The sequence below is a fragment of the Schistocerca nitens genome, chromosome 6 (assembly GCF_023898315.1).
Source record: "Schistocerca nitens isolate TAMUIC-IGC-003100 chromosome 6, iqSchNite1.1, whole genome shotgun sequence".
NCBI classification, from domain to species: Eukaryota; Metazoa; Arthropoda; class Insecta; order Orthoptera; family Acrididae; genus Schistocerca; species Schistocerca nitens.
Genome location: NC_064619.1, coordinates 594,963,362 through 594,978,397, shown reverse-complemented (window position 1 = coordinate 594,978,397; position 15,036 = coordinate 594,963,362). Strand labels below are relative to the sequence as shown.

Sequence of the window (15,036 nt, the reverse complement as noted above, 5' to 3'; positions counted from 1 at the left end):
CATGTATCCAAGACTGCTGGCTGCACTGCGTAACACCATGCCACAAGTCGTGGCAGACGCATAGGTCATTTTAACGCGTTCTTTCCCTTTGTCGTCGTATTTAATGCAAGTCTGGATGACTGTCCATCACTACTCATTGACTGTCATTCAACGCCTCAGATGTCACAATTTAAACAATTGCTCATACTTTATATTATTATTAAGATTGAGAATTTGCGTATGATGTTCAATGCTATCAATATGTCTTATGTTCACAGTGGACAATTCGAACTACAAATCCAAACAAAAACCTGATAAACAGTATTATATTTCTTATTAGTCAGCTGGCTGTAAGACACACACCAGTTCTCCTAATAAATATGTCCTCTCAATGTACTAGGAAGTGTCTCACAAACTTGGTAACACAACAGTTCTCATTTCTAACATTATGAAGGGTTCTTGTGTTGTACTTTTGTAAGCAGTTTGATACATCCAGAATGAGATTTTCACTCTGCAGCGGAGTGTGCGCTGATATGAAACTTCCTGGCGGATTAAAACTGTGCGCCCGACCGAGACTCGAACTCGGGACCTTTGCCTTTCGCGGGCAAGTGCTCTACCAACTGAGCTACCGAAGCAGACTCACGCCCGGTACTCACAGCTTTACTTCTGCCAGTATCTCGTCTCCTATCTTCCAAACTTTACAGAAGGTCTCCTGCGAACCTAGCAGAACTAGCAGTCCTGAGAGAAAGGATATTGCGGAGACATGGCTTAGCCACAGCCTGGGGGATGTTTCCAGAATGAGATTTTCACTCTGCAGCGGAGTGTGCGCTGATATGAAGCTTCCTGGCAGATTAAAACTGTGTGCCTGACCGAGACTCGAACTCGGGACCTTTGTCTTTCGCGGGCAAGTGCTCTACCAACTGGCTTTTCTATAGCAGCAGTAGGTTTTTAGATTATGACGCGCTACCAAACCCAGAAAACCTTTATGTCGACATTCAGAATAGGTTTAGCCCACAAAAAATGGTTCAAATGGCTCTGAACACTATGGGACTTAACTTCTAAGGTCATCAGTCCCCGAGAACTTAGAACTAATTAGACCTAACTAACCTAAGGACATCACACACATCCATGCCCGAGGCAGGATTCGAACCTGCGACCGTAGCGGTCGCGCGGTTACAGACTGTAGCGCCTAGAACCGCTCGGCCACCCCAGCCGGCGATTAGTCCATATTCTTTCCTCTTATCTCTTATATCGTTATAATGACTTAGGCTCCCAGTAAGTCGCTACGGTCGCATGTTCGAATCCTGCCTCGGGCATGGATGTGTGTGATGTCCTTTGGTTAGTTAGGTATAAGTAGTTCTAAGTTCTAGGCAACTGATGGCCTCAGAAGTTAAGTCGCATAGTGCTCAGAGGCATTTTGAGTTCCCACTAACGCAACGCCAGTATATGTCCTCTTCTCCAAGATGACAGTCAGCTCTCCTCAGAAGCACAACGACACGTCTCCGTACACATTCTGGATAGGACATCATTGGAGAGCGTCTGTTGTGTCCGTAACTGGGACCAATAGCATGCGCAAGTAGCAGGGAGCACTTCTTTCGTAGACAACATCCAATTAGCTTTAAAGTGGAGCCTGTCAACTGGCCACCATTGCATGGCTACATCACAACTACTGCATGCTTTAAGGAATACTCAACTGCTATAGAAGAGCAATTATAGCGTGCAAGCTGTGAATGTAACAAGATTTTATTCGTGTGGGAATATTTTAGCAACACGTCATCTTTGCTGATTCACGTATCCGTAGAAGGCTACAAAAAAAAAAAAAAAAAAAAAACACTAAACTGGTAAATATATTTAAAACACGTTATTATTTATTATCATAACCGCTTGCGATAGTCAGTTCACTCGGTGAACGGTGCACTTTTTTTTAATGCCTTTTAACTATGCTTTTACATGACAGAAACGATCGGTGCAGTTAGAAAACTTATGTGATATGTGTTGTCTGTTCACAAAATAATATAACATAAATAATACACTGGCAGTTCTGATATAGGGTCCACCGATAATGTTTGATGCTTTTCTGACTGATAGTGACAAATGTTAGTAACAGAATTGCAATGAATGTAAAATTAACTTCACAACTGCTTGCAAAAATAAATATCTTAAAAATAGCTTTTCTGACACCACATAAGTATAAATCCAGCTCAGTCCTAATCATTATCTGTTTAAAGGAGCACAGTCACATGTTCTCCTACTAGAATATTGCTGAAATGTACCATATGACAACAATAGCATAGTGTCTCATAATTTATCAGTTAAAATGTATTTAACAAAGTTTTTTTTATCTTCCATGTATTTACTTTGACCATTTGAATATGAGCTAACCGATCGAACACCGCAGTTCACTGAGAAACAAATTTATTTAGATGCACTATGCGATCAAAAGTATCTGGACACCACAAAAACATAAGTTTTTCACATTAGGTGCATTGTGCTGCCCCTCACTGCCAGGTAATCCATATTTGTGACCTCAGTAGTGATTAGACATCGTGAGAGAGCGGAATGGGGCCCTCCGTGGAACTCACGGACTTTGAATATGGTCAGGTGATTGCATGTCACTTGACTCAAACGTCTGTACACGATATTTCCACTCTCCTAAACATCCCTAGTGATATGTCTGCGTAAGCAGAAGAAACTGACGAAAGTCCGAAAACAATTTATTGGACTATTGAATTAACCAAAACAAATTCTCCAAGTATGACACCAACACAAAACAGTGATCCGTCTTCGAATCACAACTACATACAACAATAATATAGAAAACAACGAAAATAATTTCCTACTAGTCTCCGCCAGAGACTTCTCCGATATACCAAGCCTAATCCAGATATCAGCGAGAAGATTAAAGCCGGGCTGCCGGGGTGGGAGCTATCCAAGTCTGCTGGCGGTCGATGAACTGCCGATGTGCGATTTTTTTTTTCCTTTATTGTAATTTTTATCACCTTACATAAGGCGGGCTGGCAGCAGCTGAGTACGCCGCTCTTCAGCCTTGAGATTTACAATAAGTAAGAAATAGAGGGGACACAGAGAATACAATCAAAAATGGCGGGCAAAACAATGTAGACACCAAAAAACAAAAAACACGGAGCCGTTCACGCCTGAGGAGAAAACATCACTGACACTAGTGGACACGGCGCATAAAACAGGGACGATGGCGATGGTACACGTGAACAGTGGCGGCGTTCCGGCGAACAAACACTAAACACAAACGAAGACACACACACGAGACACTAATGGCGATGACCTCCGGCGCGCGAATGTTCACTATGCGTGTGCAAGTCCGGGGACCTGCCAAGAGAGGAGGAGGAGGAAGGGGAGTGGGAGAGCGAGAGGGGAGAGCAGAGATGCCACGGGCAGGGGAGAAAGGGGGGAGGGAGGAAGGGGGAGGGGAAGCCCGGGGGAAGAGCGGTGGAGAGAGGTGACGGGGAAAAAGGAAAGAGAAGGGAAGGGAAGGGAAGGGAAGAGAAGGGAGGGAGGGTGCCTAAAGGAAAGGACACAGGAAGTGGGGGGGGCAGGGTCAAAGTTGATAGAAGGGGTAGATGGAGGGGAGGAGGACATCATCAGGGAGGGGGAGCTGGCGGAAGCCACCTTGGGAGAGGGTAAGGAGAGTGGAGAGATGGAGACCAGGTGGGACGTGGGCATACAGGCGCGGCAGCGGGCGGGGGTGGGAGAGGATCGGGGAGACGAGCGGGTGAGGAGGGTCGAGTTTACGGGAGGTGTACAGGATCCGTATCCTTTCAAGGAAAAGCAGGAGGTGGGGGAAGGGGATGAGATCATACAGGATCCGCGTGGGGGAGGGGAGACGGATGCGATAGGCGAGGCGGAGAACATGGCGTTCAAGGATTTGGAGGGATTTATAAAAGGGAGGGGGGGCGGAGATCCAAGCCGGATGGGCATAACAAAGGATAGGGCGGATGAGGGATTTATAGGTGTGGAGGATGGTGGAGGGGTCCAGACCCCACGTACGGCCAGAGAGGAGCTTTAGGAGATTGAGTCGGGAGCGTGCCTTGGCTTGGATTGTCCGGAGGTGGGGAGTCCAGGAGAGGCGACGGTCAAGGGTGACGCCAAGGTACTTAAGGGTGGGAGTGAGGGCGATAGGACGGCCATAGATGGTGATGTAGAAATCAAGGAGGCGGAAGGAAGGGGTGGTTTTGCCTACAATGATCGCCTGGGTTTTGGAGGGATTGACCTTGAGCAACCACTGATTGCACCAAGCGGTGAACCGGTCAAGATGGGATTAGAAGGTGTTGGGAGCGCTGTAGGGTGGGGGCAAGGGCAAGGAAGGCGGTGTCATCGGCAAACTGGAGAAGGTGGACAGGGGCTGACGGCGGCGGCATATCCGCCGTGTACAAGAGGTACAGAAGGGGGGAGAGGACGGAGCCTTGGGGCACACCGGCAGAGGGGAAAAAGGTGTAGGAATCTGTGTTATGGACGGTGACATAGGAAGGACGGCGGGAGAGAAAGGATCCTATCAGACGGACGTAGTTAACGGGAAGGGCGAAGGTTTGGAGCTTGAAGAGGAGACCGGAATGCCATACGCGGTCATAGGCACGTTCGAGGTCCAGGGAGAGGAAGATTGCGGAGCGACGGGAATTAAGTTGTTCGGTAAGGAGATGAGTGAGGTGAAGGAGAAGGTCGTCGGAAGAGAAGGACGGCCGAAAGCCACACTGGGTAACGGGAAGGAGGCGGTGCTGGCGGAGATGCTGGTGCATGCGGCGGGTGAGGATAGATTCCAGGACCTTGCTGAAGACCGAGGTAAGGCAGATGGGGCGGTAGGAGGAGACGGCTGACGGCGGTTTGCCAGGTTTAAGGAACATGAGGATACAGGAGGTTTTCCACAGGTCGGGGTAGTAACCGGTGGACAGGACTACATTGTAGAGCCTGGCCAGGGTGGAGAGGAAAGAGACAGGAGCTTCACGAAGGTGACGGTAGGTGACACGATCGTGGCCAGGAGCGGTGTTGCGTTTCGTGCGGAGTGTAGCAATGAGATCCTGTGTAGTGATAGGGGCATTGAGTTCCGTGTGTGCAATGTTGTCCAAGTACTGGAAACCAGGAGCGAGGGGAGGGACAGATGTGTCAGTTCGATCGCGGATATCCGGGAAGAGGGAGTAATCGAACTGCGGATCATCGGGAATGGAAAATACATCAGAGAGGTAGGAGGCAAAGTGGTTGGCCTTACTAAGGGAGTCAGGGAAAGGGTGATCATCATGGAGAAGAGGATAATAAGGGGAGGGCTTAGTTCCAGTAAGGCGACGGAAGGCCGACCAGAACTTGGACGAGTTTATTGGTAGGGTAGCATTTAAACGGGTGCATGTCTGTCGCCGTTTCTTAGCCGCGAGCAAATTACGAATGTGTCGCTGGAGTTGCCGGTGGCGTCGTAGTGTGTCCGGGTCACGCGTGCGGAGGAAGGCACGGTAGAGACGACGGGATTCACGGAGGAGGAGGACGGCCTGTGGGGGTAAGGTAGGACGGTGGGGGTGTATGGCGACAGTAGGGACGTGGGCCTCCACGGCCTCAGACAAGGTCTGCTGGAGAAAGGAAGCGGCATGGGTAACATCGTCAGGGTGGTGGTAGGTGAAGGGGTGGCTATCGACCTGGGTGGAAAGGGTATCCCGGTAGGCATTCCAATCGGCACGGGAGTAGTCATGGACATACTTAGGGGGAGGGTCATTACGAGGGTCGGGGCGGGGGCGACGACCGTCTGAAACGGTGAGGAGGACAGGGAGATGGTCGCTGCCAATAGGCTCCAGGACATCCACCGTTATGCGGCCAAGGAGGTTGGGGGAGGAGAGGATAACATCAGGAGTGGAGTTGGATTCGGGACGGGTGTGCTGGGGGATGGGAATGAGGTCGCCTTGAAGGGAGGAGAGGAACCGATGCCACTGCCGTAACTGGGCGGCGGAACGACTATGGATGTTGAGGTCGGCGGCGATCACGTAGGAGGAAAAGGTACGATCGACGTGGGAGAGGAAGTCGAAGGGAATAGGAGCGTTGGGGCGGACATAGATGGTGGCGCAGGTAACGGTAAGGCCGGGGAAGAAGAGACTAAGGATCAGGTGTTCGGTGGGGTCGGGAAGGAGAGGTTGGAGCCGAACGGGGACCTGGCGGTGGTGACCAATGGCAACTCCGCCACGCGCAATTGGGAGGGGATTATCGGAGCGGTGGAGGAGGTAGGGCGAAGTGTGAATGGTGTGGTGGGGTTGGAGGAAGGTTTCATTAAGGAGGAAGGCATCCACGCGGTGGGTGGCAAGGGTGTGCAGGAAGAGGTTCCTGTTGGCGGGTAGGGAGCGGATGTTGTTGAAAAGGATACGTTGCTGTCGCGCCATGATCGGGATTTAAACGAGGGTGTCAAGGCGGGAGAAGGTGAAATGGGCCTGGTTGTTGGAGTAGGTGGCGTACATCTTGAGTTGGAATACGGAACGGGCGGCAAGGGAGATCTGCTGGAGGGTGTGGGGGCGTTGAAAGGGATGAACATTCTGGAGGACGATGGTTAGGAACCTGATGATGTCCTCAGCGGTGGGGGGGGGGACGAAGGGAATTGCCAGGAGGGGTGGGGGCGTCCAGGGGACGGACAGGGACGGTGAGTTCAGGAGTGGTTGGAGGGGGTCGGGCTTTACACTTTTGGGAGTAGGTGGGATGGGGGAGATTGCAGGTATTGCAGGAAGGAGGGGATTGGAGGTTAGGGCACTGCCGGAGGAAGTGCGCTTGCCGACAATGTGGGCAGGTGGGGGCCTCGCGGCACTCAGCTGTGGGGTGTGCGTTATAGCGCAGACACCTCTGGCAGCGCAGGGATTGAGGAGGGGAACGGGAGGGGTCGACCTTGTACCGCTGGTTAAAAAGGAGGGCACCCTCCTTCAGGAGACGGTCAATGGAGGGCGCGTGCTCAGAAAAAACCCGCATAAGGCGGGTGGGGCCGGCAGCGTTATGTATGCGGCGAACCGCACGCACCTCCAAATGGGGATGCGCCTTGAGCTCCGCCAACACCTCCTCCTCCGTGATCACTGGACTAAGCCGAGTGATCACGGCGGTGAGAGTTGGTGGGCGACGCGGAGGTTGGGGTTGGCGGGAGGGAGGTGGGGAAGGAGCAGGGGTGAGAGAGGCATGCGGGCCAAAGCGGGTGACAGGGATGCGGGAAAGGAGGTATGTGTGGAGGGTTGGGCTGGGGGAGGAGATGAGGACCGAATCACGGCGAGGAGTGAGGAGGGAGATGGGGGCACCAGGACAATGCTGGCGAAGGAAGTGGGTGAGGTTCCGGGCTTCAAGGAGAGAGGGATCAGGACGGGAGAGGAGGTAGCGGTAGGAGGAGGGGGTAGAGGAGGAGGAGGAGGGGGCAGGGACAGGCGGGGAGACATCCATGGCATCATGGGTGGGGGAAGGAGGACGAGGCGGAGCCTTTTTGGAAGCAGAGGAAGCAGGGGTGCCACTGGGGCGCTTGACGGCGGTGGAGGAGGTGTGGGGGACGGGAACAACGGGAATGTGGCGGGGAGGGGCAGGTCCCGGGGCCGGAGGCGGCGCCGGAGATGGTGATGGTGACGGTGAAGGTGAAGGTGAAGGCGAAGTCGACGGTGGCGGCGGTGATGGCGAAGGTGACGGTGAGAGCTGGGCGTGGACAGTGGCCCGACGGGCCACCACCCGAGCCGGAGCTGCAGTGACAGGCTGGGGGAGTGGGGGGAAAGGATCAGAACGAGAGGGGCGAGAGGAAGAAGTGGGAGAGGGGGCGACAAAGATAGAGGGTGAAGGGAGAGTGAGGAGAGGTGGGATGGAAGGAGGGGGGTGGGACTGGGCACACCAAGTTATAGTGGTGGAGGCGGCGGAAGGGGAAGTATAAACTATGGCGGTGGTGGTAGCGGTGGCAGCGGTGGTGGGGGCGGACATGACGGTAGACAGAAACAATAACGAACAGAACGGAGAGGAAAGGACAGAAACTGGGGACAGACAAAGACGAAGACGGATGAAGACGAAGACGGCCGTAGACCAGGGTCAGGACGGCGGCGACGGCGGCGACCAGGCGGCACCGGATGGCGGCGGTCACCGGCTGGCGGCGGCGGCGGCGGCGGCGGCGGCGGGCACCGGCGGCGACGGCGGCGGGCACCGGCTGGCGGCGGCGGCGGCGGCGGCGACGGGCACCGGCGGCGGCGGCGGCGACGAACAGACGGACGGACGGACAGCAGACGGCGGCGAACAGGCAGACGGACGGACGGACAGCAGGCAGCAGCGGCGGCGGTGGACAGCGAGCAGGCAGGCAGACAGACAGACAGACAGACACAACCGCCGAAGACGGAGATCACAACCTGAGAGCAGCCCAGGCGTTGCAACCTGACGTCGTCGACTGAGGGGATCCAACCCTCTGATCGCCGATGTGCGACCGAGAGCCGGCCTTTATAGCGCTTCGCGGATGAGTACCTCGGAACTATTTTCCATCACGTGGTTTGAAAATAATTCCGGGATCTGCAGCGACCTCTTCTTTATGTTTATGTGGGCCAGTAGTGGCCTCTGGTGGCCGCTGGTGTCTTTGCTGTGGTGTTGTTGTTGTTGTTGTGGTTGCTGTTGTGGCCGTTCATCAATATTGCCTGTCGGTTGTGTAGTGCTTCGGTGTGCCTGCGAGGCGGGCAACCAGCGGCTATAGGCTGTCAGTTTGATTGCTGATACAGTAGGCGCCGTGATGTCTGGTGGGGAAGGCCACAGCACCTAGGTCCACTGTGAAATGTAAACGTGAAGAGACACGTACAGCACAACAGCGTACAGGCCAAACTCTTCTGTTGACTGACAGAGACCACCAACAGTTGAAGAGGGTTGTAATGTGTAATGGGCAGACATCTATCCAGACCATCATACAGAAATTCCCAACTGCATCAGAATCCACTGCAAGTACTATGACAGTTAGGCAGGAGTTGAGAAAACTTGGAATTCATAGTCGAGTGGCTGCTTACCGGCTCACGCAGGTAAGTGCCAAACGACAACTCGCTTGGTGTAAGGAGCGTAAACGTTGGACGATTGAACAGTGGAAAAACGTTGTGTGGAGTGGCGAATCACGGTACACAATGTGGCGATCCGGAGGCACGGTGTGAGCTTGGCAAATGCCCGGTGAACTTCATTTTCCAGCGTGTGTAGTACCAACAGTAAAATTCAGAGGCGGTGGTGTTACGGTGTGGTCGAGTTTTTCATGGAAGGGGCTTGCACCCCTTGTTGTTTTGCGTGGCACTATCACAGCACAGGCCTACATTGATGTTTTAAGCACCTTCTTGCTTCCCACTGTTGAAGAGCAATTCGGGGATGGCGATTGCATCTTTCAACACGATTGAGCACCTGTTCATAAAGCATTGCCTGTGGTGGAGTGGTTACACGACAACAGCATCCCTGTAATGGACTGGCCTACACAGAGTCCTGACCTGAATCCTATAGAACACCTCTGGGATGTTTTGGAACGACGACTTCGTGCCAGGCCTCATCAACCGACGTCGATTACTCTCCTCTATGCAGCACTCCGTGAAGAATGGGCTGCCATTAACCAAGAAACCTTCCAGCACCTGACTAAACGTATGCCTGCGAGAGTGGAAGCCGTCACCAAGGCTAAGGATGACACAACATCATATTGAATTCTAGCATTACCGATGGAGTGCGCCACGAAGTTGTAAGTCATTATCAGCGAGGTGTCCGGATACTTTTGATCACATAGTGTATTTCTACTATTTAGTTGTTATTAGCCATTTCACAGTAGCGTACCTTATCATACAGCCACTGTTTATCCAAAGTTTTATTGTTTAAAAAACGGCACGACCTGCTGATGTAGCTTAGCGAGCAGCGTGCTAACTTGCGAGACAGGGAAGTGAAATATAGCCTCACTCCGTCTTGATGTCTGGGGCTCTGTTCCATCAACCGTATCCTCCTTTGGTCAAGTTCAAAATGGCTCTGAGCACTATGGGACTCAACTGCTGAGGGCATAAGTCCCCTAGAACTTAGAACCACTTAAACCTAACTAACCTAAGGACAAGACACACATCCATGCCCGAGGCAGGATTCGAACCTGCGACCGTAGCGGTCGCGCGGTTCCAGACTGTAGCGCCAGAACCGCTCGGCCACCAGCGCCGGCTTTGGTCAAGTTATGCCACAGATTTCTATTTCCCAATACGATTCAGGATCTGAATATTAGTTATTCGATCTGGCCATCTAATTTTCAAAGATCCTCTGTAACACCATATTTCAAAACTTCCATTTCCTTCTGCTGATCTTTCACGTCTCACATCCTTACAAAGCTAATCTCCACGCGTATATGTTCAGAAAATACTTCCTAAGCAATCAGTTTATATTCGATATCGCCTTTTGCTACCACAACAACAAAACCTTTGACTATTTCTGGTGTCACATTTGCTAATCGGATTCTGTTAGAATCACCGCATTTAACCTACATTCAATCATTCTTAGTTTACATTTATATATATTCATCTTGTAGTAACTTCTCAAGACACTGTTCGTTCTGTTCAAATTCACTTGCAAGTTTAGGCGTCCTTAACAAAATTACAATGTTACCAGCAAACAGCAATTTTTTTATTTCTTCTGTCGAAACTTTCATTCCATTTACTGATTCCCCGTGTCTCTTTTACTGGTTGTTCAAAGCACACATTGAATAAAATCGGGGAGAGGGTAGAATCCATTCTCACCCCTTTGTGAATGACTGCCTCCATTTGTTACTCTTCGGCTCTTTGAACTACGAGGGCTATTCCGAAAGTAAGGTCCGATAGGTCGCGAAATGGAAACCACGGTAAAAATCAAAAATGTTTTATTTGCAACAGTTAGATACACCTTGCAGCTACTTATCTCCATAGTCGCCGACCCGACTTAGACGTGTATCGTAGCGTTGTACCAACTTTCCCATAACCTCGCTATAGAAGGCAGCCGCCAGTGCTCTCCGCCAATTCTCTACGCTGGCCTACGGCTCGTTGTCTTGTGCCGAAATGTTGTCTTCATAACCAGCGGTTCATGTGACCTGAGCTGAAACTCAGAGGGAGACAATTACGGGGTGTATTGTGGGTAACCTCACATTTCCATTTGAAAACGATGCAGGAGCATCTTCATTTCCCCTGCAGAATGCGGCTGAGAATTGTCTTGAAGACGAAACAGCACGACAGTTATGTAATGTTAGCTGCATAGCTTCAGGGGAAATTTCTCACCAGGCCCCCGTACTTGGCGGCAGACACTATTTTCTAGACATCTTTACGCACTCACTGCGAGCTCAGAAATGAGAAGAGCGACGTGATGCTAACTGAGGTTATACTAGAGACACTACCCGACACATCTGTGCAAAGCTTTATCGGATTTTCATAGTCGTTTCCATTTCGTGACCGATCGGACCTTACTTTCGGAATAGCCCTCGTATATAGTCTGGTTTCAGTACAAGTTCCAGACAACCTTTCGCTCGCTGTATTTTACCCTTCAAAGAGTGTATTAAAATCATCATTGTCAAAAGTTTCCGCTAAAACCACAGGTGCTATAAACGTAGGTTTGGTTTTCTTCAGTCTAAAATAAGTCACAGGATCAGTACTGTCTTGTGTGTCTCTACATTTACCCTGAACCCAGCAGATCTTCTTCAAGTTCATCTTCTACCTGTTGCCATTTTACTTTACATGATTCGCATCATTATTTTTGAACCACAGATTATTAATCTAATAGTTCTCTAATATTCGCAGTTGACTGCATTTTACTTCTTTCGTAGATAATTTACTACATTCTTATTGACGTCTGAGGATATTTCGCATTTTTAGTGTATTTTGTATCAAAGGTGGAACAATGTTATCATTTTTGGCTCTCCGAAGGATCTGAACAAATCTGAGGACTTGTTTTCTAGCTTACGTCTCTCAATGCTCTGTCAAATTCTTCTCGCTGTATCGTATTCTCATCTTCATTCACTTCCGCTCCTCTTTTTACGCTACTGTTTCCAAGTTGTTATCCCTTACATAGACCTTGTATGTATTCCTTCCGGCTTTCAGTTTTCTTCTCTTTCGCAGTACAGATTTCCAATCTGAACTCTTAATATTAATATACTTGCATCTCTTTTCTCCAAAAGGCCCTTAAATTTTCGTATACGCTGCATGTCTTGCCCGTGGTGAGACGTCCTTCTACAACTCTGAATTTCTCGTCCAGCCATGCATCTCATTTTTTGGACATCTCTATTCCTTTCTGCCTGCTTAATTCGCAACATTTTCATATTTTCGTCTTTCGTGAATTAGGGTCAGTCTCTCGTGGTTTGCGCGTTTGTCTGTTTTATACTTCACCATCTTCACTACTTCATCTCTCAAGGCTGCCTATTCATGCTCATTTACGTAAGCTAGCCCTGTTTCAGTCAATCGTTGCCTTTCTCGTCAACGTTTGGTTCCTCTTATCTAATTCCCACCCCTTAATGTCCTATCTTATATGCAACTTCTTCATTTTTAACATGCACTTCATTATTAATTTATAGTCCACATAAACTGAAACTCAAAAATTTAATTAAAAAAATTGGGAAGACGAGAAAACACCAGGAACCCTGTACACTGAGAAAGAGTTGATCCACAAACAAATTGCCACATATTCACAAATCAAAGGTTCCGTTAGAAAATTGCCGAGAAAAAAGTTTGCAGGAAATAAAGGGAAGAAACATAGTAACACTTCCGCCAACATGAGTGATTACGCGAGCAGCCCAGAACGCCTACGCCAAGCTTCCGGCGCCGCGGTGCTGACCGCAGCTGAGCCTGCGACTGCCGACACAGTCGGCTGGGCGCCGCGCCGTGGTCCGCCATTCAGTGCCGCGTCGCGTATCTTCATTACGCTGCGACTCATCCGGCTAAGCCGACGCCAGCCAGCGATCAAAAGCGCGCGCTATTCCTGTAAAGTTCAGGCCGGGCTGGCTGACTGCTGACCACGCGCGCACGAAAAATAGAGGAGGCGTGGGAGGCGCTGTGGGGGTGTCTAAATGACGGCCGCGGTCGCTGTCACCGCACAGCCGATCGCTATTAAAGAAATAATCCCCTGCCTACACGCAGCAGCCGTTCTGCGATTCGCGGGTCGGCGACAGCCCCCTCCGACAATCACACTTCGACTACTGCATCTCCAATACATTGAGTGAAATATTTTTGTTGTGTAAATATAACAACTGAACTTCTCTGCCCAAGGGTCAACAGGATATTTCATCTACACTCATGCCCATAAATTAAGTACACTACTGGCCATTAAAATTGCTACACCAAGAAGAAATGCAGATGATAAACGGGTGTTCATCGGACAAATAAATTATACTAGAACTGACTTGTGATTACATTTTCACGCTATTTGGGTGCATAGATCCTGAGAAATCAGTACCCAGAACAACCACCTCTGGCCGTAATAACGGCCTTGATGCGCCTGGGCATTGAGTCAAACAGAGCTTGGATGGCGTGTACAGGTACAGCTGCCCATGCAGTTTCAACACGATGCCGCAGTTCATCAAGAGTAGTGACTGGCGTATTGTGACGATCCAGTTGCTCGGCCACCATTGACCAGACGTTTCCAGTTGGTGAGAGATCTGGAGAATGTGCTGGCCAGGGCAGTAGTCGAACAATTTCTGTATCAAGAAAGGCCCGTACTGGACCTGCAACATGCGATCGTGAGTTATCCTGCTGAAATGTAGGGTTTCGCAGGGATCGTATGAAGGGTAGAGCCACGGGTCGTAGCACATCTGAAATGTAACGTCTACTGTTCAAAGTGCCGTCAATGCGAACAAGAGGTGACCGAGACGTGTAACCAATGGCACCCAATACCGTCATGCCGGGTGATACGCCAGTATGGCGATGACGAATACACGCTTCCAATGTGCGTTCACCACGATGTCGCCAAACACGGATACGACCATCATGATGCTATAAACAGAACCTGGATTGATCCGAGAAAACGACGTTTAGCCATTCCTGCACCCAGGTTCGTCGTTGAGTACACCATCGCAGGAGTTCCTGTCTGTGATACAGCGTCAAGGGTAACAGCAGCCATGGTCTCCGAGCTGCAAACGTCGTCGAACTGTTCGTGCAGATGGTTGTTGTCTTGCAAACGTCCCCATCTGTTGAGTCAGGTATCGAGACGTGGTTGCACGATCCGTTACAGCCATGCGGATAAGATGCCTGTCATCTCGACTGCAAGTGATACGAGGCCGTTAGGATCCAGCATGGCGTTCCGTATTACCCTCCTGAACCCATCGATTCCATATTCTGCTAACAGTCATTGTATCTCAACCAACACGAGCAGCAATATCGAGATACGATAAACCGCAACCGAGATAGGCTACAATCCGACCTTTATAAAAGTCGGAAACGTGATGGTACGCATTTCTTCTCTTTACATGAGGCATCACAACAACGTTTCAGCAGGCAACGCCGGTCAACTGCTGTTTGTGTATGAGAAATCGGTTGGAAACTTTCCTCATGTCGGCACGTTGTAGGTGGCGCCACCGGCGCCAACCTTGTGTGAATGAAAAGCTAATCATTTGCATATCACAGCATCTCCTTCCTGTCGGTTAAATTTCGCGTCTGTAGCACATCATCTTTGTAGTGTAGCAATTTTAATGGCCAGTAGTGTATAATTGCAGAATGTGGTGCCACACAGAATGTGGCGCTAATAGCATAGGCACATAGGGAAAACACACGCGCAGTTCTGTAAGTCGACGGTGTTGGTGATAAGTTGAGAAAACCGTCCCGAAACACATGTGCTACAAAACGCCACTGTTTCCTGCGCATGTACCCCGGCATCAATATGGGATATGATCACCATGCACAAGTACACAGGCCGCACACAGAGTTGGCATACTCTGGATCAGGTGGTCGAGCAGCTGTTGGGGTATAGCTACCCAGTCTTGCACCAGTGCCTATCGGAGCTCCTGAAGTGTCCTAGGGGTTTGAAGACACACAGCGATACGACCAAGACCATCCCAGACGTGCTCAATGGGGTTAGGTCTGGAGAACAAGCAGGCTTCTCCATTCGCCTGATATATTCTGCTTCAAG

At 50.4% G+C, this 15,036-nt stretch overlaps 1 non-coding gene across 1 annotated transcript; it reads right to left on the bottom strand.

Annotated features, from left to right (window-relative positions):
* Positions 1-539: 539 nt before the first annotated feature.
* On the bottom strand, positions 540-614 carry Trnas-cga (transfer RNA serine (anticodon CGA)). Its single transcript has one exon. It is a non-coding gene; the product is annotated as a tRNA-Ser (tRNA).
* Positions 615-15,036: the final 14,422 nt, after the last annotated feature.